This window comes from Cervus canadensis, chromosome X (assembly GCF_019320065.1).
Source record: "Cervus canadensis isolate Bull #8, Minnesota chromosome X, ASM1932006v1, whole genome shotgun sequence".
Taxonomy (NCBI): domain Eukaryota; kingdom Metazoa; phylum Chordata; class Mammalia; order Artiodactyla; family Cervidae; genus Cervus; species Cervus canadensis.
In genome coordinates, this window is record NC_057419.1 from 144,674,281 (window position 1) to 144,700,181 (window position 25,901).

Below are 25,901 nucleotides of genomic sequence, written 5' to 3' on the forward strand. Positions count from 1 at the left end.
GAGGGGCTGCTTGAGTAGTAGTATAAGGGGTTCTGGGCCTGAGCCACAGTGGGCATCAAGGTGATTCACAGAGGCACCAGCATGGCCACTGGGAGCTGTTCAAGGGGCAGGCTGAAGATCTGGGTGAGCACAGTGGTGGGGCCCACCACCATCACAGAAGAAGCCATCTGGGCAGGAGGCCAGGTGAAGCAGAACCACGGGTCCTCAATGTGCAGGGCCACCTCCTCAGGATAGGGACTAGTGAGACTAGAGTCTGCGTCCCCTAGGGCTGCCAGGCATCAGGACCCATCAAGGGGTGTGTGGCTGCTGTCCACGAACCAGCAGCAGGGACGGCATAGGTCCTGGCCAGGGTGGTGGCAGGGGCGAGTTCCAGGTGGCTCGCGGTCCCCTGGGCACCCTCAGGCCAAGGTGACAGGCCATCCTGTGGCTGCATTGTGCTGGGTGCAAGAGTGATGCCTAGGGCTGCCCTCCTGCCCTCCAGCTGCTGAGACACAGACTTAACACCCCTCTCCTCTTCATCTGCCCCAGGAGGTGTGGGCTGTCTCTCTCCAACAGGGGACTGCAGCAGAACTGTAACTGGGATTCACTGAGAGACAGAGAAAGAGAGAGAGAGAGAATAGCAAAGTTCAATTCTCATAAGGCTTACTGAAACCAGCACCCTCCTGGCTAGACCCCTGGGTGCTCTCACCCAGCCATCCCTAGGCCCCATGGAGAAAGTGGGACCCTGTCCCACAGGAGGCAGTGTCCCAGCTTGCCCATCCTCAACACTCACTAACTCACCATTGCCTCTTGCACTTGGAAAATGACTCAGAGTGGCCCAAGAGTATCCATACAAGGCCCGGAGAGGGGACTTGGCATTTGCAGTGGGCAGACTGCAGAAGCTCCTCTGCTTTCTATTCAGGTGTTGACCCCTGGCTTGCACTTTCTCGGCTGACCAGGACACTTCCCAGGAAAGGACCTGTGCTTTCCTGCACTAAATTTCTGTTCCACAGCTACAGGAGTCATGTGCCTAGCCGCTCAGTCATGTGCAACTCTTTGCAACCCCATGGACAATAGCCCACCAGGCTCCTCTGGCCATGGGGATTCTCCTGGCAAGAATACTGGAGTGGGTTACCATGCCCTCCTCCAGGGGATCTTCTCACCCCAGGGATGGATCCCAGGTCTTCCACCTTGCAGGTGGATTCTTTCAGGTCTGAGCCACGAGGGAGTCATAGGGGCATACAAAACCCTCCCCCACCTGCTTCCCCCAGGGCACATACACCAGTCCCCAGTCCTGTCTTTACACATAGCTTTCCCGGCAGGCCTGCCACCAACTCTGGCGGTCCTGAGGTTGGCTGGCACCCTGCCTCCAGGGCCTAGCAAGTACTCCCCTGCCTTTACCTTGCTCAAGACACAGACAGGTGGCTCCTCTGTAAGCAGGTTGTTCAGGCAGAGCAAGGTGAGCACATTCTGGTGTGCTTTGCTGAATCCATACGGGCTAAGCTGGCAGATGAAGCTCTTCATACAGTCTGTCCCAAACACCTTGTCTGAGCCCACCCTTTCCAAAATATTCTCTAAGAGCCCCTCACTGATGCCTATGCAAGTGCCATCCTCCCACCAGATGGACACAAAGCAGTGACTGTTGATGATGGTCCACCGCTTCCTGGGAAAGTGGAGGGAGAGGAGGCTGCCCTCTCCCCCCAGGCAGGGCACTACATTGGTGTGCAGCCTCTTCAACAAAGGTTCTCCACTCAAAGCCAGGAAAGCACTCTCTTCCAGCAGCAGCCTGAAGCTGCGGTGGCCTGTGGGCATGGGCTGGGCCAGGGTGACTGAAAGGTCCACAGGGAGGAGCGCAACTCCCTAAGCTGAGGGCTGGAGCCCCTGTGTTTGGAAGAAAGGGAGCACCCCTCCAAAGTCAGGGACCCTGTCCATTGAGGGGGGCCCTCCTGTCCACAGCCATGGTGGAGGGTGGTACATCCCTCCTTCCTGGAAAAGGGACAGTGCAGTGGCCAGGAACAGTCCAGTCTCACAAGGGTGCTCAGTCCCTCACCAAAGGTCTCTGCTCGCTCGGGGCTGACATCACAAGGCAGTCATTAAGTGACCTAATAAGGGACTGGCTGCACCCAGGCTGGTCAGCGTGTCAGCCTCTTGGTCTACGCTCATCATGGCAGTGGGTACCATGACACTCGTGCACAGGTGTGAAGTCTCAGGCCAAGCCCTTGTGTAAACCAGGCATAGCCTTCTGGTCCTGGCGTCCTGGGGCCAGGCAGATGCACACCGACAGACGTGTGACCCTCAAAGTCAGCCCATCCTCTGTGTTTACATGTGCTTTGAGGGTTCTGCCTGGTAACCTTGCAGTCAAGCATAGCTTCATCCAAGGAGGGGGTCCATGCTCAAGGGTACAGCCATCTGGCCCTCTGTGCACTGTTGCTGGCCAGGCAGCCAGTCCCCCACACAGACCCTCTCTGGGCCCTGCCATCGGTCTGTGGGAACCCCAAGGTGGGGGCTGTAGTGGCATTGGCTGAGGTCCCAGGGACACAGAAGGAGGACAGGCCACCATCGTCTGGGCTCCGCAGTCTGCCCATGTCCACCCCAGGCCAGCCTTGCTCTGCACACCCCTGTCCTAGGCATGTGGGAAGGGGCAGTCACCCTGGGCCTTCACACACAGTATAGCTCCCTTTCCTGTGACCGCTGTCCATGGGACCTCCATCTGGCTCTGTGTCCAGGCTGTGACAGTTGCCATCCTGCTCTGGGGCCCGGTGCTCTAGCATCAAAGTGGCAGCCATGCAAGGTGGCCCACATGGGCGACCCACCCCACTAATGCCCACCACTCCAACTCTGCTCCTGGGGATGAGGATCTTCCTGAGATTTCCAGAATCAGAAATGCCTCTGACCTTGAGGCATCAGCCTGCCAGAGCCCAGGAGCCCAGCCCAGTGGATGAGAGAGAGGTCAGGTGAGGAGATGCCAAGGTGGGCACCTCAGCCCTGCTGATCCCCAGCTGCCTGGCTCACCCACTCTGAGCCTCTGCTTCCCCACATGGGTAATTGTAGGGGCACATGCCTCACGGGGCAGTGAGGACTCAGGGGAGGTACAGGAGGTGGCGAGGTTCCTGACACTTAAGTCTGCCATGTGGTTACTGGGAAGCTTGCTATGTCTCAAGCAAGTCTGCATCTAAGGCACACAAGCACTGATCTCCCAGTGGACCTTGGCTCCATGCTGGAAGTCTCCCATCACCATCAAGGGATGGGTTCCTTGTCGATTCTTGCAAACTGGGAGCTGAAACAGCACCTAAATTAAATGTCTCTAGACACAGCTCGGGCAAGCTAGATAGAACCAGTGTGTCCCATTGACAGAAGCCCTACTCAGTGCCCTCCCATGTGGTCCAATGGCTAAGACTCTATTCTCTCAATGTAGGGGGCCCAGGTTTGATTCCTGATCAGAGTACTAGATTCCACATGCAGCAACTAAGAGTTAGTATGCTGCATCTTAGATTCACATGCCACAACTTAGAGTTCACGTGCTGCAGCTAAAGACCCTGCATGCCACATCTAAAAAGATCCCAAGTGCTGAAACTGAGGATTCCGAAAGCCACACATGAGGATCCCACATGCCTCAGTGAATATCAAAGATCCCATGTGCCACAACAAAGACCAGACAGTGTCAAATAAAGTGGAAAAAAAAAAAAAAACAGAGCTGGAGGAATCCAGCTTCTTGACCTTAGACCACAATACAAAGCTTTAGTAATCAAAACAGTATGGTACTGGCACAAAAACAGACATACAGATCAGTGAAATAGGATAGAAATAATAGAAACAAGCCTATGCACCTATGGTCAATTAATCTACAACAAAGGAGGCAAGAAAGCAGTATACAGTGGAGAAAATACAGTCTCTCCAGTAAGTAGTGCTGGGAAAACTGGACAGCTGCATATAAAAGAATGAAATTAGAATATCATCTAACACTGTATATAAAAACAAACTCAAAATGGTTTCAAGACCTATGTGTAAGATTGAATATGTAAAACTTCTGGATGAAAACATGGGCAGAACACACTCTGACATAAATCACAATAGCATTGTTTTGGGATCCATCTCCTAAAGTAAAAGAAATAAAATTTAAAAAAAGACAAATGGGCTTCCTAGGTGGCACTACTGATAAAGAACTTGCCTGCCAAGGCAGAAGACATAAGAGACGAAGGTTCAATCCCTGGGTCAGGAAGATACCCTGAATTAGGGCATGGAAACCCACTCCAGTATTCTTGCCTGGAGAATTCCATGGACAGAGGAGCCTGGTCAGCTATAGTCAATAGGGTGGCAAAGGGTCAGACACGACTGAAGCTACTTAGCATAGCACAGGGACCTAACTTAACCTAAAAGTTCTTTCACAGCAAAAGAAACCATTGAAAAAATGAAAAGAACCTACTGAATGAGAGAAAATGTTGCAAATGACTGATTTGGGGTTAATAGCCAACATATATAAATAGCTCAAAAACATAGTGTCGGAAAATTAAAAAAAAAAAAAAACAACTTTAAAAGTGGGCAGAAAAACTGAATAAAAACTTTGCCAAAGTAGATATACGGATAGCTAACAGGCACATGAAAATGTGCCCAACATCACGAACCCATCAGGGAAATGCAAATCAAAATCACAATGAAATGTCACCTCATACCTGTGAGAATGGCTATCATCAAAAAGAACACAAATAACAAATGGTACCAAGGATGTGGCAAAAAGGGGATCTTTGTGCACTGTTGGTGGGAATGTAAATTGGCACAGTCATTGTGGAAAACAGTAGGGACGTTTCTCAGAAAACTAAAATTGAACTGTGTGACCAAGCATTCCACTCCTGAGTATATATCTGAAAACAATAACAACAACAACAAACCTCTAATTTGAAAAGATACATGCACCCCAATGTTCATGGTATGTCAAGATATGGAAGCATTCTAAGTGTCCATTAATGGATGAATGGATAAATAAGGTGTGGCACACACACACAAACACACACACATATACATAATGGAATACTACATAGCCATAGTAACAAATGGCATTTTGCCATTTGCAGCAAAATGGATGGACTTGGAAGGCAATATGCTAAGTGAAATGAGTCTGATAGAGAAAAACACTGTATGATCACACTTAGATGTTGAATTTTAAAAAAATAAAACAGACTAATAACCTCAGATACGCAGATGACACTACCCTTATGCCACAAAGCGAAGAGGAACTAAAGAGCCTCTTGATGAAGGTGAAAGAGGAGAGTGAAACAGCTGGCTTAAAACTCAACACTCAAAAAATGAAGATCACGGCATCTGGTCCCATCACTTCATGGCAAATAGATGGGGAAACAATGGAAACAGTGACAGACTTTATTTTCTTGGGCTCCAAAACCACTGCAGATGGTGACTGCAGCCATGAAATTAAAAGACACTTGCTCCTTGGAAGAAAAGCTATGACACACCTAGACAGCATATTAAAAAGCAGAGACCATTGCTTTGCTGACAAAGGTTCATCTAGTCAAAGCTGTGGTTTTTCCAGTAGTCATGCATGGATGTGAGAGTTGGACCATATAGAAGGCTGAGCACTGAAGAATTGATGCTTTTGAACGGTGGTGTTGGAGAAGACTCCTGAGAGTCCCTTGGACTGCAAGGAGATCCAACCAGTCCATCCCAAAGGAAATCAGTCCTGAATTTTCATTGGAAGGACTGATGCTGACGCTGAAATGCCAATACTTTGGCCACCTGATGCAAATAACTGACTCATTAGAAAAGACCTTGATGTTGGGAAATATTGAATGCAGGAGAAGAAGGGGAGGACAGAGGGTGAGATGGTTGGATGGCATCACCACCTCATTGGGTATGAGGTTGAGCAAGTTCTGGGAGATGGTGAAGGACTGGGAAACATATTGTGCTGCAAGTCCATGGGTTCACAAATAGTCAGACATGACTGAGCAACTGAAAAACTACTGAATGTTAAAATAGAAGAATCTGACTCACAGACACAGAACAAACTAGTGGTTACCAGCTGGGAGAGGGAAAAATTAGGGAACGTCCTAAAATATTGACGTTCACTCTCGCCATCTCCTGTTTGACCACTTCCAATTTGCCTTGATTCATGGACCTAACACTCCACTATGTAATATTGCTGTTTACAGCCATCGGACTTTCCTTCCATCACCAGTCACATCCACAACTGGGTGTTGTTTTTCCTTTGGCTCCATTTCTTTGTTCTTTCTGGAGTTATTTCTCCAGTGATCTCCAGTAGCATATTGAGCACCTACCAACCTGGGGAGTTCATCTTTCAGTGTTCTATCTTTTTGCCTTTTCATTCTGTTGATGGGGTTCTCAAGGCAAGAGTACTGAAGTGGTTTGCCATTCCCTTCTCCAGTAGACCACATTTTGTCAGAACTCTCCGCCATGACCCATCCATCTTTGGTGGCCCTACACAGCATGGCTCATAGTTTCATTGACTTAGACAAGGCTTCAGTCCATGTGACTAGATTGGTTAGTTTTCTGTGATTGAACCCAGGTCTTCCACATTGCAGGCAGATTCTTTACCAGCTGAGCCACCAGGGAAGCCCAGTTGTATGTTTAGTCGATATTAATACATTTTCACCATCATCCCTGGAGAAAATTCTGTGTCAAGGCAGAACCAGATTCACATGGGAATGCAGAGAGTAGGTGTGGGGACTCTGGCCAGACATGTGGGAGGAAAGCCCAAAGAATGTACCAAGCAAAGGTCTAGCGTGTTGGCTTCTGCTGTCCTCCATACCACAAGTGGAAGCTCATGAATTAACCAAACCCACCTGAGGGTCTGACATTAGGGAAGAAGGAGTATCAGTGGGTCATCTACATGGCTCTGACTCCTGCCCCCACAGGCGACACCGTGAAGACACCCTCATACACCCCACTGAGGGGACTGGTCATAGTTTCCCAGGAGCAGAAATGCTGGTGTTCAGGGATTCGCAGGCTTCACTGGATGCGGCCGTGCCAGGCTGCTCCCTGTTATGGCTGCACCCATCTCCACTCCTACCGTATGCTGCGACCTTTGGGGTTTTTCTATTCTATAACTAGCCTATTTGTATCTTTTGCCCATTTCCACAAGTCAGGATTGCAGTTATCTTCTTGATCAGTGGGTTATTGAAAATATTGGTATATTCTTGATATTAATCTGTTACGGGCTTAAAACAATATTTAACAAGTACTTCCCCACTCCTGGCTAAGAAGAATGTTTTATTACATTTTCTAGAGTAGCTTTATCTATTCGGTAAGTCAAGGAACATTTTTTGCTGGACACTGTTCCAGGCCTCCATGGAGATTCCCATCTAGATGGGATAGACTGTCAAGAAATGAAATAATAACTACACTAGGTAGCCTACGTGAAGGTCTTGAGAACTCTGGCTGGAAGTGCAGCTGGAGGAAAGAGAGGGAGAGCTTGGAGGAGTGGTTTTCCATTTTCAACCAGAGTGAAGGAGTAATAAAGAACTTAAAAATAAAATAAAAAAATAAAAAGATAAGAAGAAGATATCTAGGAATTTCTCTGGAGCTGTTGAGGACAGTGTGGGGTCAGTTCAGTTTCCTTGTTCCAGCTTAAACTTATTTTCAATGTCCACAAGCCCCTTCCAATGCTTAGTCAGTGCTAACTACAGGGTTTTAATCTGTTGCACCTGTCACTTCCAGAGCGGTTCCCTCTTTGTTTATTTTGGCTTCCTCTGTTTGCAGGTCTCTTCAGTGACTAATTTCCACCTTGACACAAGGGGGCAAAGGTGGTCACTTATTTAAGCTCGTTTGTCCAGTTGTATTGTGGGGAGGGAGTTCAGTTCAGTTCATTTCAGTCATTCAATCATGTCCGACTCTTTGAGACCCCATGGACTGCAGCTCGCCAAGGAATCCCTGTCCATCACCAACTCCTGGGGTTGACTCAAACTCATGTCCATTGAGTCTGTGATGCCAGCCAACCATCTCATCCTCTGTCGGCCCCTACTGCTCCTGCCTTCAATCTTTCCAGTATCAGGGTCTTTTCAAATGAGTCACTTATTCGCATCAGGTGGCCAAAGTATTGAAGTTTCAGTTTCAACATTAGTCCTTCCAATGAATATTCAGGACTGATTTCCTTTAGGATGGACTGGATGGATCTCCTTGCAGTCCAAGGGACCCTCAAGAGTCTTCTCTAACACCACAGTACAAAAGCAACTATTCTTCGATGCTTAGCTTTCTTTATAGTCCAACTCGCACATCCATACATGACTACTGGAAAAATCATAGCTTTGACTTTACGGACCTTTGTCCGTAAAGGAACGTCTCTGCTTTTTTTTTTTTTTTCCTGCTTTTTAATATGCTGTCTAGGTTAGTTATAGCTTTTCTTCCAAGGAGTAAGCATCTTTTAATTTCATGGCTGCAGTCACCATCTGCAATGATTTTGGAGCCCAAGAAACTAGTCTCTCACTGCTTCTGTTGTTTCCCCATCTATTTGCCATGAAGTGATGGGTTCGGTTGCCATGATCTCAGTTTTTGAATGTTGAGTTTAAAGCCAACTTTTTCACTCCCCTCTTTCACTTTCATTAAGAGGCTCTTTAGTTCTTTGCTTTCTGCCATAGGAGTGGTGTCCATCTGCATATCTCAGGTTATTGATATTTTCCCAGCAATTTTGATTCCACCTTTTGAGTCATCCTGCCCAGCATTTCACATAATGTACTCTGCATATAAGTTAAACAAGCAGTGTGACAATTTACGGCCTTGACATACTCCTTTCCCAATTTTGAACCAATCCATTGTTCCATGTCCAGCTCTAACTGTTGCTTCTTGACCTGCATACAGATTTCTCAGGAGGCAGGTACAGTGGTCTGGTATTCCCATCCCTTTAAGAATTTTCCACAGTTTGTTGTGATCCACGCAGTCAGAATCTTTGGCGTAGTCAGTAAAGTAGAAGTAGATGCTTTTTCTGGAATTCTTTTGCTTTTTCTATGATCCAGTGGGTGTTGGCAATTTGATGTCTGCTTCCTCTGCCTTCATCTTGAACATCTGGAAGTTCTTGGTTCGCATACTCTTGACTTGTGGCCCGCGTGAGCTCCAGCCTGTGGTCTTCTGTCCAGTGTGTGTGCAGGGCCCCGCCTCACCCTGAGGACGGGGAATGGACAGCTGTGCACGGGCCTCTGACCTGGGGAAGGCTACCCGCATGCACAGCCCTGGGGCTGGGTCTCTCCTGTCCCTTGTGTGTGTGGCGGAGCAGGGTGGCCGCAGACGGGGATGGCTGGCGGCTGCCGTCCACCGTTGCAGAGCCCTGTGCCTTCATGCAGGTGGGGTCTTGGCGTCCTCTGGACCCTTTGTTGGGAAACAGCAGCTGTGGGAGGGATGCTTGGGCAGGCTATATGGCCCGGGTGAGGCGGGGCATGGCGGGGCGTTGGGCTTACAGCAGGACTGTGAGGGTCAGCGGGACAGAACAGCATACATCTCCCGCTCCAGTCCTTCTGCTCTGGAGCGAGTCAGCCACTCCAGGGTGTATATCTGCCCATGTCCATTCAGTAGCCTCTTCCATTTTACTTACTTACTCTGTTTCACGTTTTGGTGAAGAGGTCTCAAGTATGAGTATGTTCACTTCAGTGAGCTGGCAGTGTGTATGCACATGGGGGGACTGTGGGTGTGTCTGAAACCTCCTGCTGTTGAGAGTTAGCCCACGGTGTGTAGGGTGTGCTGCTCTGCTCTCTGAGGGGCCTGTGAGTTGAGGGCAGCAGCTATTGACACGACCTTGCCTGACCTCTGCTTCCAGATCCTGCAGTCCCTCTCGGTGCCGATGAAGGCGCTGGAACAGCAGGTGAACCAAGGCCAGCAGGGCCCCTTGAGCATGGTGCTGCTCAGCCAGGTGAAGATGGCCCTGGAGCCAGCCCCAGCCCCGCACCCCATCCTGCACCTGCAGCCCCAGCAGCTCCTGCAGTTCCAGCAGTGGCACCTGCTGCAGCAGCCCTACTCTCCACCCCCGCTGCACCCATTCCAGCCACCACAGGCCCACCTGCACCAGTTCCCCCAGCAGCCCCAGCCGCCCCTGCAGCAGCAGCTTGCCCACTTGCAGCAGCAGATGCAGTCGACGCCGACGGTACAGCCACCCGGCCAGACGGCCCAGGCCCTGAAGACCCCGCCGCCTAGGCGCAGGCTCAGCCCCCGCTGTTTGGACATGACCCAGCAGTGGAGAGTTAGTAATATGCATCTCTGTCTTTCCCTCTCCTGAAACCCTTGTACCTTCTCTGAGAGCGTTTGAGGGCAGGCTAAGGATTCATGTCAGGGTGATACTTAGAAAATAGGAGCTATAGTTAGGAATTGTTAGGTTTCTCCGGTGGTTTGGGCCTCCGTCCCTACCCTGAAGTGAACACCGGTGCCCTTGGAATGGTGGGCTGTCTCAAGGACCACTCGGAGCACTTGGCACCCAGACATAAACTCTGGTGGTTCCCAGTTTTGAATCACGTAATATTGGTGATTGAGTAGCTCCATTTGTAGCAGCTGTATTTGTAGGACCTTTTGCAGAGGTCCTCAGACTACTGGTGGAGACATCATGGGAAAGCATGACTAACTTCATAAATTCACATCAAACTCTGAACTTTTTCATGTTTTGTGCACACATTCACAGAATGGGGGTTCTAATTCATTTTCCTTGTATAATTCTGTTCTAGTCCCAGAAGAAGGCTTCTTCCTGGGATGTGTGTTTGCAATCGTGGATTATCCAGACACCCGATGTCTGACAAGCAGCTGCTGGCCCCCTGGAAAAGGGTGAGGTCACTGAGATACATGTACCTGCACACACACATACACGTGTACCTACGCCTATAACCGCTGGGTTGGCCAAGAAGCTCATTTGTTTTTACTGTAAGATGGCTCTGATAGCACTTAATTGACTTTAACTTCATGCAAAACAATTTTGTTAGATTGTTCTGTGACAGCTGTCTTATCAGTGTGCATTCTTTTAAACAGTTATCAAAATTGGTGAATTTCTGTGCAGCCATGTTAATATTGAAGATGAAAGAAACAAAGGAATATTTCGGGCATATTATGCTTAATTATTTAAAGAAAGGTAAAAACACAATTGAAAAAAAAGAGAGAGAGAGAGAGAGAGAGCTTTGTCCAGTGTATGGAGAAGGTGCTGTGACTGATCAAACGTGCCAGAAGTGCTTTGCAAAGTTTCCTGCTGGAGGTGTCTTGCTGGATGATGCCCCTCAGCTGGGCAGACCCATTGAAGTTGATAGCGACCAAATCGAGATGTTAGCTGAGAACAGTCAACATTATACCACATGTGAGATAGCCAACATACTCAGAACATCCAAATCCAGCACTGAGAATGAATTGTACCAGCCTGGCTGTGTTCATTACTTTGATGTTTGGGTTCCACACAAGGGAAGCGAAAAAAGCCTTCCTGACTATTTTTCCACATGCAGTTCTCTACTGAAACATAACAAAAAAACGTTTTGTTTTTACAACAAATTGTGACCAGTGATGAAGCAATACTGTACAATAATGAACAGAAGAGATTTGGGGGCAAGTGAAATGAACTACCACCAACCACACCAAAGAAGGTGGTATTGTGTATATGGAGGGAATGGAAGGGAGTCCTCTGTTGTGAGCTCCTTCTGGAAGACCAAACGATTAATTCCAACAAGTACTCCTCCTGATTAGACCATCTGAAAGCAGCCCTTGATGAAAAGCACCCGGAATTAACCAACAGAAAACTCACATTCTTCCATTTTTCGTTGATGTTTGATGACCAGGCAAAAACTGTTAGAGCTTGTCTGGGAAGTTCTGATTCATCCACCTTATTCACCAAACATGGCGCCTTTGAATTTCCATTTATTTTGGTCTTTACAAGATTCTCTTACTGGAAAAAAAAATTTTTTTTAATTGTCTGGAAGACTGTAAAAGGCACCTGGAACAGTTCTTTGCTCAGAAAGATAAAAAGTCTTGGGAAAATGGAATTATGAAGTTGCCTGAAAAATGGCCGACGGTAGTGGAACACAACAGTGAATACGTTGTTCAGTAAAGTTCTTGGGGCAGATAAAAAGTATGTCTTTTAGTTAAAGAAAGCAAAGGAACTTTTTTGCCAACCCAAGAAGTTCTCACCCTTTTGGTAACGGTGTTCCCCTCAGTGCCACACGACCGTGTAACCACTGCAGTTGGGTTACAGGACGGTATCAAAAAATTCAGAAATTCAGAAACTGAATTTAACTTCATCTTGCTTTGCTTTCTTTTTTTCCTTTTAGAATAAAGTTTCTTAAAGGCAGTGCTTCTGGCCCCAGGGACCAGTTGGCGATGTCTGACACCTTTCTCGCTGTCCCAGCAGGGGAAGTGCTCATGGCACCTGGGGTGGGGGTCGGGGTTCAGCCGGCCCCCTGAGATGTGGGATGCCCCACAGCTCAGATCAGCTGGTTTATCTAAAACGTCCACAGCGCCCTGTCTTAGAAAGAGAGCATCCCACTCTTCCTCCAGAAGTTCAGATGAAACGGGGCTTAGAGTTCATTTTTTCTGTGTAGTGCTGGGTGGGAAAGCCCATAGATATAACTGATAGTTCATTCACACTTTGGGAAATACACTGTGTACATAATGTGGTGGGTCTCGTGAACTGCTGTCCGACTGGAGATCACAAGTCCCTCTTCCCCGGGCGTGGGAGCTGACTGACCGTGGGTCTCATGTGTGTGCAGATCATCCAGACACATGGAGGAGCCGTGGACCCCACGTTCTCGAGCCGCTGCACCCACCTGCTCTGCGAGAGTCAGGTCAGCGGGCTGTTCACACAGGTGAGGGCTCAGCTCTTCTGGGACTGGGGGACTCTGAGAGATGCTGGGACGGTCATGCTTGGAAAGGTCTTTCTCCCACCTCTGAAGACAGGAAACCGCTTCTCACTGGTTTCCATCCACCTTTGGCGTGTGGACACCTCTGGCCCCTGGCTTCTCTGTCTGTGAGGACTGGGGAGGAAAGGCAGGTTCCCAATGAGGGGGAGGTGGACACCGTCCGCCCCGGCAGGGCCACCTGAGCATGGAGCGGCGGGAGCAGGGTCGCTCGGAGCTGCTGACAGGCAGCTCCCCCTCGGGGCGGCCTGCGCTCATCCCCTCAGGGCTCATTTCTGTTCTTCTCTGATGGGTTCTTGTTCATGGACTGACTGCCGTTAGTGTGTATGTGGTACATGGCCTCTGAGAAATGCCTGGTGAAGAGCACGTAGGGGTCATCCCGCGGTTAACTTCAGGGGCAGTTACGTTTTCATAACTCGCTGTGTTCTCACGGGGCAATTTGAATTCTGATGATCGGGAGTGTCATCTCTTTCCATGATTAAAGTCATTTCCTGGGCTGTCAGCTCTCCTCCCCATGGTCGGCTCTTGTTCCTGTGTTTCAGGTTGTGTTCAAGTTAACCTGTGACGCTGTTGTAGTTTATTAACTTAGTAAATTGAGTGCTAAGCTCCTGAAATTCCTATATATATTGGACTTCCAGTAAAAATGACCTTGTAGTTACACAGTTCTGTATGTCACCTGCAGTAAAGCCCCCAACGGCCGGCCCGTATTGTTGTGTTTGCAGGCGATAAAGGAGAGGAAGAGGTGCATCACGGCACCCTGGCTGAACACGGTCCTGAAGGAAGAAGCTGGTGCCGCCCCATCGGGCCCTGCACTTTCCACTGGCCTTCCCGCTGGGGGACAAGCCATGCTCCCAGCATGTAAGGCTCTCCCTGCCTCCCTGAACAGAACCAGCATCTTGTTTCCTTCTCTGTCCCCCTGTCACAGTCTCAGCTTCCTGACATTTAACAGGTTCCCCCAAGTCTTTGACACTGTTTAATAAATGCCTACGCCCTGGTGGCTCCTGCCTGCAATGCAGGAGACCCGGGTTCAATCCCTGGGTTGGGAAGATCCACTGGAGAAGGAAATGGCAACCCACTGCAGTATCCTTTTCTGGAAGATCCCATGGACAGAGGAGCCTGGAGGGCTACAGTTCATAGGGCCGCAAAGAGTCAGACATGACTGAGCGACTTCACTTTCACTTTACAATTAAGCGTCTGACACCAGAAGTGGCCACAGCTGGGCGGACATCATCTCCTGTCGGTTCTCCCTGTCAGATGAGCCCAAAACCGGGATCAGTAAGAGGAACTGACCAATATTCGTAGGCTTAGTAAAGTAACTTCCATTAACATGATCGGAACAGTGTCATGCTAACACAGGAAAACATTCTCCATTTGGTATATTTGCTTTCCGTCCCCCCTTGCTGTCTCATGTGCAGCACTGTCAGCAGTGACAGCATTCTCAGAGGTGATGTCGCCAAGTGCCCCTCAATGCCGGAGGAGGAATGGAAACACGTGTGTCTGTAGCACAACCAACAGGGAGAAGAAAGAGTCACACTAACTGGGTTAAACCATCATTACATCTTGACCTTACTGGACCTTTCCCCCCCAGATTATCTCCGTGACTGGGTTCGTCAACAGCGACAGGGACGACCTGAAGCGAATGGTGTACCTGGCAGGTGCCAAGTACACGGGCTACCTGTGCCACAGCAACACCATCCTCATCTGCAGAGAGTAAACGCAGCCACCGCCACGTCCGCCCTCAGCCTGCTTGGCACCACTCTGGGTCCCTCAGTCAGCCAGGGTTCCATCTCTGCCCACACAGGGCCTCTGAGGGTCCCTCAGTCAGTCGGGGTTCTGTCTCGGCCCACACAGGGCCGCTCCGGGCCCCTCAGTCAGCCGAGGTTCTGTCTCGGCCTGCACAGGGCCATTCTGGATCTCTCAGTCTGTCAGAGTTCCATGGTGGACATCAGAGTCTGTTGAAAGAATGGCAGTGATATTTGTCGTAATGTTAGCAGAAGAAGGAAAGCATATGATTAAGGAGGCTGCAGTCAAATTAGGTGACAGTGGTGAGGTGAAAGCAGGGTGGGCGATGACCTCATGATCACATGGACACCTCCTTACAGCCCGATCAGCTCTGCAGAACCGTCCCTGCCATGTCCAGTGTGAGCAAGTGTGGGCTGGTTTGTGTTAACAGAAGTACAAATTTGAACGCCGATAACTCTAATGAATGTGTTTTCTCTCCCCCCGACCCCAACCAAAAAAGACCAACTGGTTTAAAGTACGAGAAAGCCAAAGAGCGGCAGATCCCGTGCGTGAATGTCAAGTGGCTGGGGGACATCCTGCTGGGGAACTTCGAGGCCCTGCAGCAGACACAGTATGGCTGCTATACCACCTTTGGCCTGCAGGACCCCTTCGCCCCGACCCCACACCTGGTGGTGAACCTTCTGGGTAAGCAGGCCAACTCCCTGTGGCCGTGGGCTGGGGCTCCAGACACCGCTCTTGGCTTCAGGGTCACGTCGGTTTTTATCTCCTCTCCTGTTTCCTCTCCACGCTGTCTCCCACTGCACTGAGCCCAGACGTTTTGTTGGCTTGTATTCTTGTTTGCTTTTTTTAAATGGACTCTCAGAAGTGGAAGGAACACTAGAAAGCCTTTTGATCTTGTCTTTCAAGTCAGCTCTCAGTTAACTTGCTCTGTGAGAAACGGCACCCCCCGCCCCCCACTTTCTGCTGCACAGATCCCGAGGAAGGCCCACTGCCCTGACTGTACACCAGATGGTGCTTAACCCCATTTACCCACCTGAGCGTCACTCCAGGAAGTGGTCGCTCGAACGCTGCTTTAACATGTGCTCCCATGAAGGAGCCCGTCCAGTTCTGGTCCTAAAGGTCTCAGTCGCAAGAAATCCCTTTCTGGTTTTGAGCCACAGCCAGCCTGCTTCCCTGGGACAGACCTGGCTATGACGTCCACTCTGAAGCCGTGGTGCAGACGCCAGGCCCTTCCTCGGTGGACACGTGTCCTTGAGGGCCCAGCCGGGCCGCCGCCCCCACGTGCTGTGCTCCTCACAGTCAGTTTCTAGGACGCCAGACCACGGGGCTCCCGGAACTGTCTGGGGTTCAGCACATGCGGGTGGGTGGTGCCTGCACTGGGCCACAGGCTGCTGGTTTGCTCAGCTTGGTCTCGTACGGAACACTCGGCCCCCGCCAGGCTTCCCTGTAAACTCAGGAATAGTCCTTACGGTCCCCTTGTTGGAGGCCATCACCCGAGCCGCTGCGTGTCCAGGATGACCCACACCTGGAGAGGCTTCTCATTTCTGCTATTATTGATACACTTCCATTTTAATTTCTTTATTGGGATACGGTTGGTTCATAATGTTGTGCTAGTTTCAGGTGTGCAGCAAACTGAATCAGTCATACTTGTACATACGTCTACTGTTTTTAAAGATTCTTTTCCCACGTTGCTATTACAGAGTACGGAGTAGAGTTCCCTGTACTATATGGCAGGTCCTTATTGTTAACCTGTTTTATAATAGTGTGTGTGTGTGTCCTGAAAGGGCTTTTATATTGATAAGGGCTCCTTTATGTGCATAGTGTTTCTGAAAAGTAACCTGTTTCTCTCTTCAGATGCTTGGAGAGTTCCGTTGAAAGTGTCAGCAGAGTTGTTGATGGTATGTCAAGTTAGTCACCTTACTTACTGTGTTACAAAGAAGTAGGGATATGTTTGTATCTGTAACTAATTCTTTTAGTAATTGGCCGTCATGACCAATGAAGGCTGAATCTTCTCGCCTGTCGTAAGCTGTTCAGGGCACCCTGTGTCTTTATCCTCTCCGTTGGTGATATTGGGAGTTACTCAGTCACATGACACACGTTAGCCCCATGACTTCTTCAGAGAGCTACGTGAGTGCTTACAGAACCGCAGAGCAGAATACAGGGAGACCGTGTGTTTCCGTGGTGTTCAGGAGGTGGGAACTGGGGCGCCAGAGTGTCAGCCCTGACCGCAGTGCTTCACTGTGGTGGTGGACTTCCAGGCCACTGGCTGGGGTCTCTGATGGGCTGCCTTCAGGATGGGCTGTTCTGCACTGGAGTGCCAGGGGTTGGTTGGTAGGCAGCTCTGGTAGGGCTGCCTTTCACTTGGGGGGGAGGGTCATCTCCACCCTCATCTCAGATGGAGAGGTGGTTGCTCCCCATAGTAGAGCATAAATGAGTGTGCTTGTGTAAGAAAGACTGGGTTAGAGGCAAGGAAGGGGTGAGGGGGCAGCAGCCAGAGTGGGAGGCTGGCTGTGGGGGCCTCTAGGGGCACTGGCTCCACATCTCTGCACGTCAGGGCCTCCAGCTGGTTTTAGGAGCACGGGCGCTGTGCCCGGGACACAGAGTGGCCGTCAGAGGCCTGCCTTCCCCTCCGGTGTCCTGTGACCCGACCATCCTGCACCCTCATAGGGGAACCTCCGTCTTTCTGGAGGGGTGTAATTGCAATCACTGTGTTTTCCAGATTCCATTGAGACACAAAGTATTTGAAGTAAAAAGTGTTTTGAGAAGTTCAAGGTTGAGGATTAATTAAATCTATCACAAGTGCTAGGAGAGGGGTGAAGACATCTTAAGAACTGTTGGGTCTGGTGAATAGAGAGGGTGGCCAGCGCCAGGGCCTCCCTGGACAGTTGCATGTGCCCGTGGTCTCTGCCAGTTGTGCCTTGGGGAGTGTTTCTTGTGTGTGGTGAGATGGGTAGGAAGCGCTCAGAAGCTGCTGTGTCACTGGGGAGGTTGACTAAGGTAAATCATCTGTTAACTACAGGGTGTAAGACTACCTCCCAAAGCGAAGCAGAATGAAGTAACTAATATCCAGCCTTCTTCCAGAAGAGCCAGGTAGGAAGAATCACCTTGGTTTTTTTTTAATGGTTGGTGATCTTTTACAGTCTGTTCTAGGAAATGGTGGCAGTTGGGGAAATTCCTAAGATTTTCACTTGGAAGGGCTTTCCAGGTGACACTAGTGGTAAGGAACCCGCCTGCTAAATCAGGTGACATGCGACATGGGTTCAGTCCCTGGGTCGGGAAGATCCCCTGGAAGAAGGCATGGCTACTCACTCCAGTATTCTCGCCTGGAGAATCCCCATGGACAGAGGAGTCGGGCGGGCTACAGTCCATGGGGTCACAAAGAGTTGGGCACGACTGAGCAACTAAACCACCAGGACTTGGAAGGATGCGCTGCTTGAATTGCAGCTGTATCATGACATCTCTCGTTTCATCACTGGAGATAAACAGGGATTAGCCAGTGTCTTTTCCTTTCTTATTAAAAAAAAAAAAAGTCCAATCTTCAGTTTTATCTTTTTTCTATCTTGCCAGAACCCCCATTGTGTGAAACGAGCTGCTGTGGTGGGATGGGGGTGGGGGGACTGGAACCCGGCTCTAGGCATCCTCAGTGTGTGCCCGGGAGCCCACGTCCGACCCCTGACCCAGGTCAGGATGGGGGATGGAGCCCCCTCTGTGGGGCTGGGGTGGGGGTGTTGTCAGACTTGCTCTGGTCTCACCTGGTGGAGGTAAGCCGGTGGTTTAACTAGAACCGAGAGACCCTCTGAGCTGCATTGAGTGAGGGTCTTTGTCTCTTCCCTGCTCCTCAGTCCCCTCCTTCCAGTCCCCACAGCCACCCAATCTGGGGATTGTTGGATTCTTTAGCAAAAGCCTAATTGTGTGATTATATACATCATTAAAACACTACAGATTTTTTTTATTTCATAGACTGTCTCAAATATAAGCTAAAAATAGGGCTTGAACAGATTTAAGCAAAGACGTTTAATATAGAGTGTGTGCTTGAGTCGACCAGCTTTGCTCTGCATCAGAGCTTCTGGGGTGAGATGGGTCCTGTGGGATACGGTGGGGGACTGGGGACCACAGAGGGCCCTGGAAGCCCTCCCTTCCACCCTCACCCCTTCCACCCTCACAGACCCCCAGGGACAGTGCAGGCTGGGGGGTGGGGGGTGGTGCCTGATCAGCCCTTCCCCTAGGGGTGCCAGCTGAGAGTCCTTTGGGGTGACTTTGTGTAAATGGTGGGAAAGAAAGAGCAGGTGAATCACTGCACTTTCCCTTTAAGAACAGAAAACCACACACAGGTAAAGCTCTCAGAGCTTCTTAACACTGTTAAAATTAAAATGTCTTGTTTGGTAAAGAACATATTAGGGAAGTAATAGCCGTTCTTTTCTATGTGTGTTTCATAGAATCGAAGATATTCCACCTCCCTCCAAGAAGTTACCACCGGAACTGACCCGTTTTGTGCTTTTCACTGGATTTGAGTCTGTTCAAGTTCAAGAGTACATAAAGGTGAAATTTCCTTCTATTTCGCATAAGGATTTTTAGGAATGTTCCTTTTTGTTTATATTTGCTTTAGGCTAGCAGTTTTATTAGGTTAACATGTAATTAGGAATATCATGTTGTAACGTTGTTCATCGTGTTTATTTATAAACTGCGTCATCATTACATCGTTGCTTTCCCGCCTCATTATTGCTGCTACTTCCTCCTTAGACACTTTCTTTCTTGTTAGGACGACTCAGGTGAGGAGACCAAGAGCAGTCTTGTAATCACACATTAGCAAAGCCGCGCAAATATCATTTTCATAAGGGCATTAGCTTACGAGAGTAGCTGTGCCCCTTCAGGTTTCCTAAATGAACCCACCATCTTCTCAAGACTTGTTCTCTCTGGTGGGGCGGGCCCAGGGGTCACAGGTGTTTTTGTATTTATTTACATAAATGCACTTCTGGAAGTAACACCAGGAGGGATTGTGGGCTTGTGTCTGGGGAGGGAATGGTTAAAATATAGTTGACCTGTATCACAGGGATTCAAACATTTCCCTTTATTTTTTTTAAAGGAAAAGAAATAATTATAAATGCTACCATAAAATTATTTTTTACTTTTAAAATTGGGTATGAAGAGATCATCTTTTACACGTCTATGTCTTAAGTCGATTTTTATGTCATCATTTCTTAGAGACTGTGTCTTAACGTGCCTTATCAATACTCACTTCGGCGTAGACAGCCTGGGAGGTTCACTCCTTATGTAGCGAGCTGCCTTGTTCTCAGAGCTTTCTACTTCTTCAAAGGGGTGTCCTCCTGGTGTCCAGTGGAGGTCCTGCTTTAATCTTGGCTTGTGTGGCACGGATTAGGGAAATGTACATTGTCACTTCCAGTTTCCACTTTGCTCGCACGGTGGCGTAGGTCTGGCTTCACCGCTTTCACCATTTTGTGCTGCCGAGAGCCCCATTCACGGTCTAGACAAGTCCCGGGTTGAGGCTGGGCGGGCGGCTCTGCAGACCAGATGGTCTCACCTCTGCTCTGTGTTCCCGGCCCTGAGAAGCTCCACATCCTGGGTGGGGAGGTCGCCGAGTCTGCACAGAAGTGCACCCACCTCATCGCCAGCAAGGTGACGCGGACCGTCAAGTTCCTGATGGCCGTTTCCGTGGTGAAGCACATCGTCACCCCAGAGTGGCTGGAGGAGTGCTTCAAGTGCCGCAAGTTCATCGGTAAGTGGCCGAGCCGCACCCTGTGCACTGGATGCCCAGTTAGGAGGGTTTTTGCCTTCAAATTTGTCCCCATTTTCATCCCAGCACACATCAAGTTCATTTTTTAACTCTGTGAATTTAAATGGATAAATAACAAATTTTTTCATGTCCCAGTGAGGCATTTGATATCTGTGCATTTTACTGTGAAATAGGAAGGTTGTGGTAATTGGGGAAGTACTGGGGAAGAGCTCTGTAGGCCTGCCTTGTTTCCCTGATATGCTGGCTGTCCAATGGGGTTCCAGGTGTGGGACAGTGGACGCAGCAGGGCCAGGGAGCGCAGGAGTGTCCTGGGAACACGGGGCAGGTGGCCTCGGGGACAGTTTGGGGCACCCACCTCCAGGACAGGCAGGGGCATCTGTGGTGGGACCTTCACTCCGCTGCTGTGTGCCCCTGCCCCACCCCGAATGCCTCCTGCCAGAGGCTGCACAGGTGGTCCTTGGGTGGTGTCCACGGTGGTCCCTTCTCCTCTCCGCCTGCTCTCGAGTCATCTGTGGGAAGCACTTTGAAGTCTGTAGTTGCCGCTGCTCCTCGGCCGACTCTCCTTTATCCCCTGTTTCCTCACATGTCTCCTTTCTGTCTCATCCGTGGGGTTGTCACTGTTCCCACGTCGCCCCGCTGTAACCAGTGACCTCTGGTCGTGCTGGCTTCAGTGTCCTCTCTGCTCTTCCCATCAGTCGTGACCACCTGGTAGCTTTTGGCAAAACAAGAGCGTCCTAGACTCGTCTTAGGCTTTTCTGCCCTAGTGCTGGCACCAGCGTGTCCCAGGGACCCCCCACCCCGCCCCCAGTTCCAATCTCAGGGCAGACCCGGGGAGCTGATGGCACTCCGGCCCATGGGGTCTGGCTATGCCAAGCCGACTCACACGGTGCTCCTCGTGTCTATCTGTCCAGTTCCAGTCCCACACCACAGGGCTCAGGCTCGTCTCTCCCTTCCGGTGTCTGTACTCCAGCAGTGAGATGCCTGCTCCCAATGTCCTAAATACATTAGCTTCCTGGACGAGTCCCATATAGTCAGCCCCCATCGGCCATCCCTGCGCCCCCCCCCCCTGCAGCACACCGCCCCTGCCTGGGCTCTGACAGCTTTAAGACTGGACGCTTCCTATCATGGGGGAGGGGTATTCTGACATTTTGTATTTATATCTATATAGTTTGAGACACCAATTGTATAGGTTATTTCTTTCTGGAATGCACACGTGCCCTTTGCACTGCTGTGGAAAGTTTGACTCTTGCCACAACTCCGACCCAGTAAATATAATTCTGCTGCTCCTCTTAGAAACCCAAGGTTGTTGTAGCCACTGTGTTGCTTTCAGTGTCATCTCTCACCTTAAACAGGGACTGCTTCCTGTCATCCCTCACAGCTCTTCAGCAGGCACAGCAACCTTCATCATGCTATAGAAACTAGCATTTCAGATACATCACTTCATTCAAGTATGTAACTTCATGCATGACAGTACTTCTTTGTTCATTTTTTAACTTCATTTTTTAGACATTCTTCTCTTCTTTCACCTAGTGCTAATCCTTGATGGCATCCTCCTTTAAGGAGTTGCAAAGTTCTGCTGGAATTTCATCACATCCACTAGCTTTTTTAACAGCAGTGCTTCTTGGGAAGCTGAGCAGTCAATTTGCTGACTTCCTTCAGATGGAGACCTGGGCATGGCCACCTGTGGGGAAACATGGGCTCTGAGGACTGACCCTCTTGCCCAGGCTGCTGCCTCCCACTGTCAGGTTCATTCCCTGTCACACTCTGATATGTGTGACAGATCTATTTTCTTTCACACAGTCTCTCACATTTACTTTCTCTTACTGAGTCAGATCATCTGTCACATGCACTCTTTCTATAATATTCCTACATCACTCTATAATGCTTTTTCCATCACGTGTATTCTCTCTCACACCCCATCTCTCTTAGAATGCATCTCTGACACTCTGCCACACACTCCCTCTGTCATGCTTTCTGCATCCAAGTCTCTTCCTGTCACAGGATAAATCCCTGTCCCAATTACACATTCACTCTGTCACACTCACTCAAAAGCATTCACCTGTCACAACATCATCTTTTAGGATTGGAAATATCTCAAGTGGAATTCCATCACCTCCACTAGCTTTGTTCATAGTGATGCTTCCTAAGGCCCACTTGACTTCCCATTCCAGGATGTCAGGCTCTAGGTGAGTGATCACATCATCGCGGTTATCTGGGTCATGAAGATCGTATTTTTTTTTTTTTTTGTATCATTCTTTTGTGTATTCTTGCCACCTGTTCTTAATATCTTCTGCTTCTGTTAGGTCCATACCGTTTCTTTCCTTTACTGTGCCCATCTTTGCATGAAATGTTCCCTTGGTATCTCTAATTTTCTTGAAGAGATCTCTAGACTGTCCCATTCTACTGTTTTCCTCTATTTCTTAGCATTGATCACTGAGGAAGGCTTTCTTATCGCTCCTTGCTATTCTTTCAAACTCTGCATTCATATGAGTATATCTTTCCTTTTCTCCTTGGCCTTTTGTTTCTCTTTTCTCAGCTCTTTGTAAGGCCTCTTCAGACAACCATTTTACCTTTTTATGTTCCTTTTCCTTGGGGATCACTTTGATCACTGCCTCCTGTACAATGTGAGGAACCTCCGTCCACAGTTCTTCAGGCACTCTATCAGATCTAATCCCTTGAATCTATTTGTCACTTCCACTGTATAATCGTAAGGGATTTGATGTAGGTCACACCTGAATGGTCTGGTCGTTTTTCCCTACTGTCTTCAACTGAAGTCTGAATTTGGCAATGAGGAGTTCATGAAATGAGCCACTGTTGTTTTTGTTGACTGTATGGAGCTTCTCCATCTTCAGCTGCAAAGAATATAATCAGTCTGATTTTGATATTGACCATCTGTTAATGTCCATGTAAAGTCTCGTCTCTTGTGTTGTTGGAAGAGCATGTTTGCTATGACCAGCGTGTTCTCTTGGCAAAACTCTGCTAGCCTTTGCCCTGCTTCATTGTGTACTCCAAGGCCAAACTTGCCTGTTACTCCAGGTGTCTTTTGACTTCCTACTTTTGCATTCCAGTCCCCTAAGATGAAAATGACATCTCATTTGGGTGTTAGTTCTAGAAGGTCTTGTAGGTCTTCATAGAACCGTTCAGCTTCAGCTTCTTCAGTATTAGTGATTGAGGCACAGACTTGGATTACTGTGGTACTGAATGGTTTGACTTGGAAACAAACAGAGATCATTCTTTCGTTTTTGAGATTGCATCCACGTACTGCATTTCAGATTCTTTTGTTGACTATGAGGGCTACTCCACTTTTTCTAAGGGATTCTTGCCCACAGTAGTAGATATAATGGTCATCTGAATTAAACTTCACCCATTTCAGTCTATTTTAGTTTACTGATTCCTAAGATGTCAATGTTCCATGTTTCCATCTCCTGCTTGACCACTTCCAATTTTCCTTGATTCATGGATCTAAAATCTAACATCTAAGAATCCTATGCAGTATTGTTCTCTACAGCATAAGACTTTACTTTCACCACCAGACACATCGTCAATGGAGTGTCATTTCTGCTTTGGCCCAGTCTTCATTTTTCTGAAGTTATTAGTAATTGCCCTCTATTCTTCCCCAGTGGCATATTGGACACCATTCCGACCTGGGGGGCTCATCTTCTGGCATCATATCTGAGAAATTTCCTCTCCTTTTCTTCTAAATGATAGTCCTCTTCGGTAGAGTATCCTAGGCTGCAGGGTTTTCCCTTTCAGGACTTCAAATTTATCTTGCCACTCCCTTCTAACTTGCAATGATTTTGGAGAGGAATCCGCTGGCAGCCTTGTGCAGGTTCTCTTGTAATGAATCCTTTGTTTTCCTCTTACTTCCTTTAGACATCTCTTTCACTTCTGACATTTTTATGACCCTCTGTCTTGGTGTAGGTCTGCTTGGGACCCCATCCTCTGTGGGGGTGCAGGCAGGCAGCCTTGGTGGCTGTCAGGTGCTGTGCTCACAAAGTCACCAGTGCAGATCCTCTGAAATCAGTAGTTGTGCACCTGGACCTGCCATGGAAGCGGGGAGCAGCTCAGGCCTGGCCTGGCCCCTGTGTACACCCACAAAGCCCACAGCTGCCCGGGCCCAACCTGTCCCAGCCAGGGAGCCCCCGCTGTCCACTTGCATGTCCTGGAGGTGCCACATGGACAGAGCCAGAGACAATGGTAGAGATCAGCCCAGCCCTCCCCGTGGGGAGGCTGATTTCAGCTCTGCCTCTGCAGGTGAGGGCCCTGCTGGTGCCAGAATGCTCCTGGAGCTCGTGGAGCTGGTGCTGTGCTGGGAAAATGAGGAAGAGGCTGATGAGGGCCCCACTCTGCCCTTCACACACCCCTTAACATCGGGTCTTTGCTTCTACGATGGCTGGGATGTCTTCCATGCCACCCCAGTTGTGTGGCCGTGCCACACTCCAGCCCTTCAGGCTGTTCACACAGCCAGCCACAGTCCTCCCCCTGGGCCTGTCCTGCTCGAACCAGCAGGCATGTGTCTCAGGCGGTAGACCGTGTGCAGGTAGCACAGAGCCTTTCTCCTGGGCTCTCTGCTCTGCCTGCTACGTGCTCCTGCTACGAGTCTCTGAAGACCCCCTCTCTGTCCCAGCTGGTCTCTCCTTTGGAGAGGGCCTTTCCAGGGGGCTGGAGCCTGTCCTCTATCAGAGCTTCTTCCCAGGGGTGCCAGGCCCGTCGTCCTTCTTCCCTTTATATCCCCCTTTCATCCTACTGTGTTACATGGAGATCTTTCTTGGGCTCCTTGGTGCCCGAGATTTCCCACCAGGAGGTATTGTGAGAACTGTTCCATGTGTAGATGTATCTGTGGGAGGAGGTGAGTTCCATGTCCTTCTGTTCTGCCATCTGGATTCAAAGTCTCGTACTTGTCTACACAGAGGTATGATATGATCCTGGGGTTGTTCAGAAACCAAGTGTGCCATCTTCAGTGGCATCCCTGTTTCTCCCACCTGTTTGCAAAGTGAGACAGTGGAGACCAGCCACACCAGCTCACCATGCACTGGACATATGCCTGGTGTGAAAGATGGGCTCAACTGTCAATCATAGTTAATGTTAACTTAAAAAAAAAAAACCCTACACTTGAAATAACTTGGGTATGTAAATCTACTTTTTGAACTGTAAGTGGTGTGAAATCTACAGTGTTTTTAAAAATTTAAAATGTATTGCTTATAAATGAAATAACACTTCAGATATATTAAACTGTAGAAACTAAAATCTAAGAGCTTTTTTATTGTGGCTACTAGAAACTTTAAAATTACATATGTGGTCAACATTATACTTCTACTAAATCTTGAGTCAGACCAAACAACAGGACTGAAAGACTTCCTTTCTTATGAGAATTAATTTTATAACCTAATCAACCTAACAAGTTGATTTACTTTATCTTTTTCTTAAATCTTCATATGTAATTTCATCTGAGCCTCCAAGTCAGTGTTTAGCAGCTGTGCAGGCCAGTTGGCTGTAGACAACTCCTGGAGTTTTGAAGGAGTATTTCTTGGCAGCTTTTGAAAAAAACACTCACTGAAAGGTTAATCAAGTCAGTCAGACTTGCATGGTGCTTAAACAAA

The 25,901-nt window shown here is 48.9% G+C and overlaps 1 pseudogene; it reads left to right on the top strand.

The window, feature by feature from the left end:
* Nucleotides 1-9,371: 9,371 nt before the first annotated feature.
* LOC122435793 lies at nucleotides 9,372-24,830 on the top strand (annotated as a pseudogene).
* The last annotated feature ends 1,071 nt before the right edge of the window (nucleotides 24,831-25,901 follow it).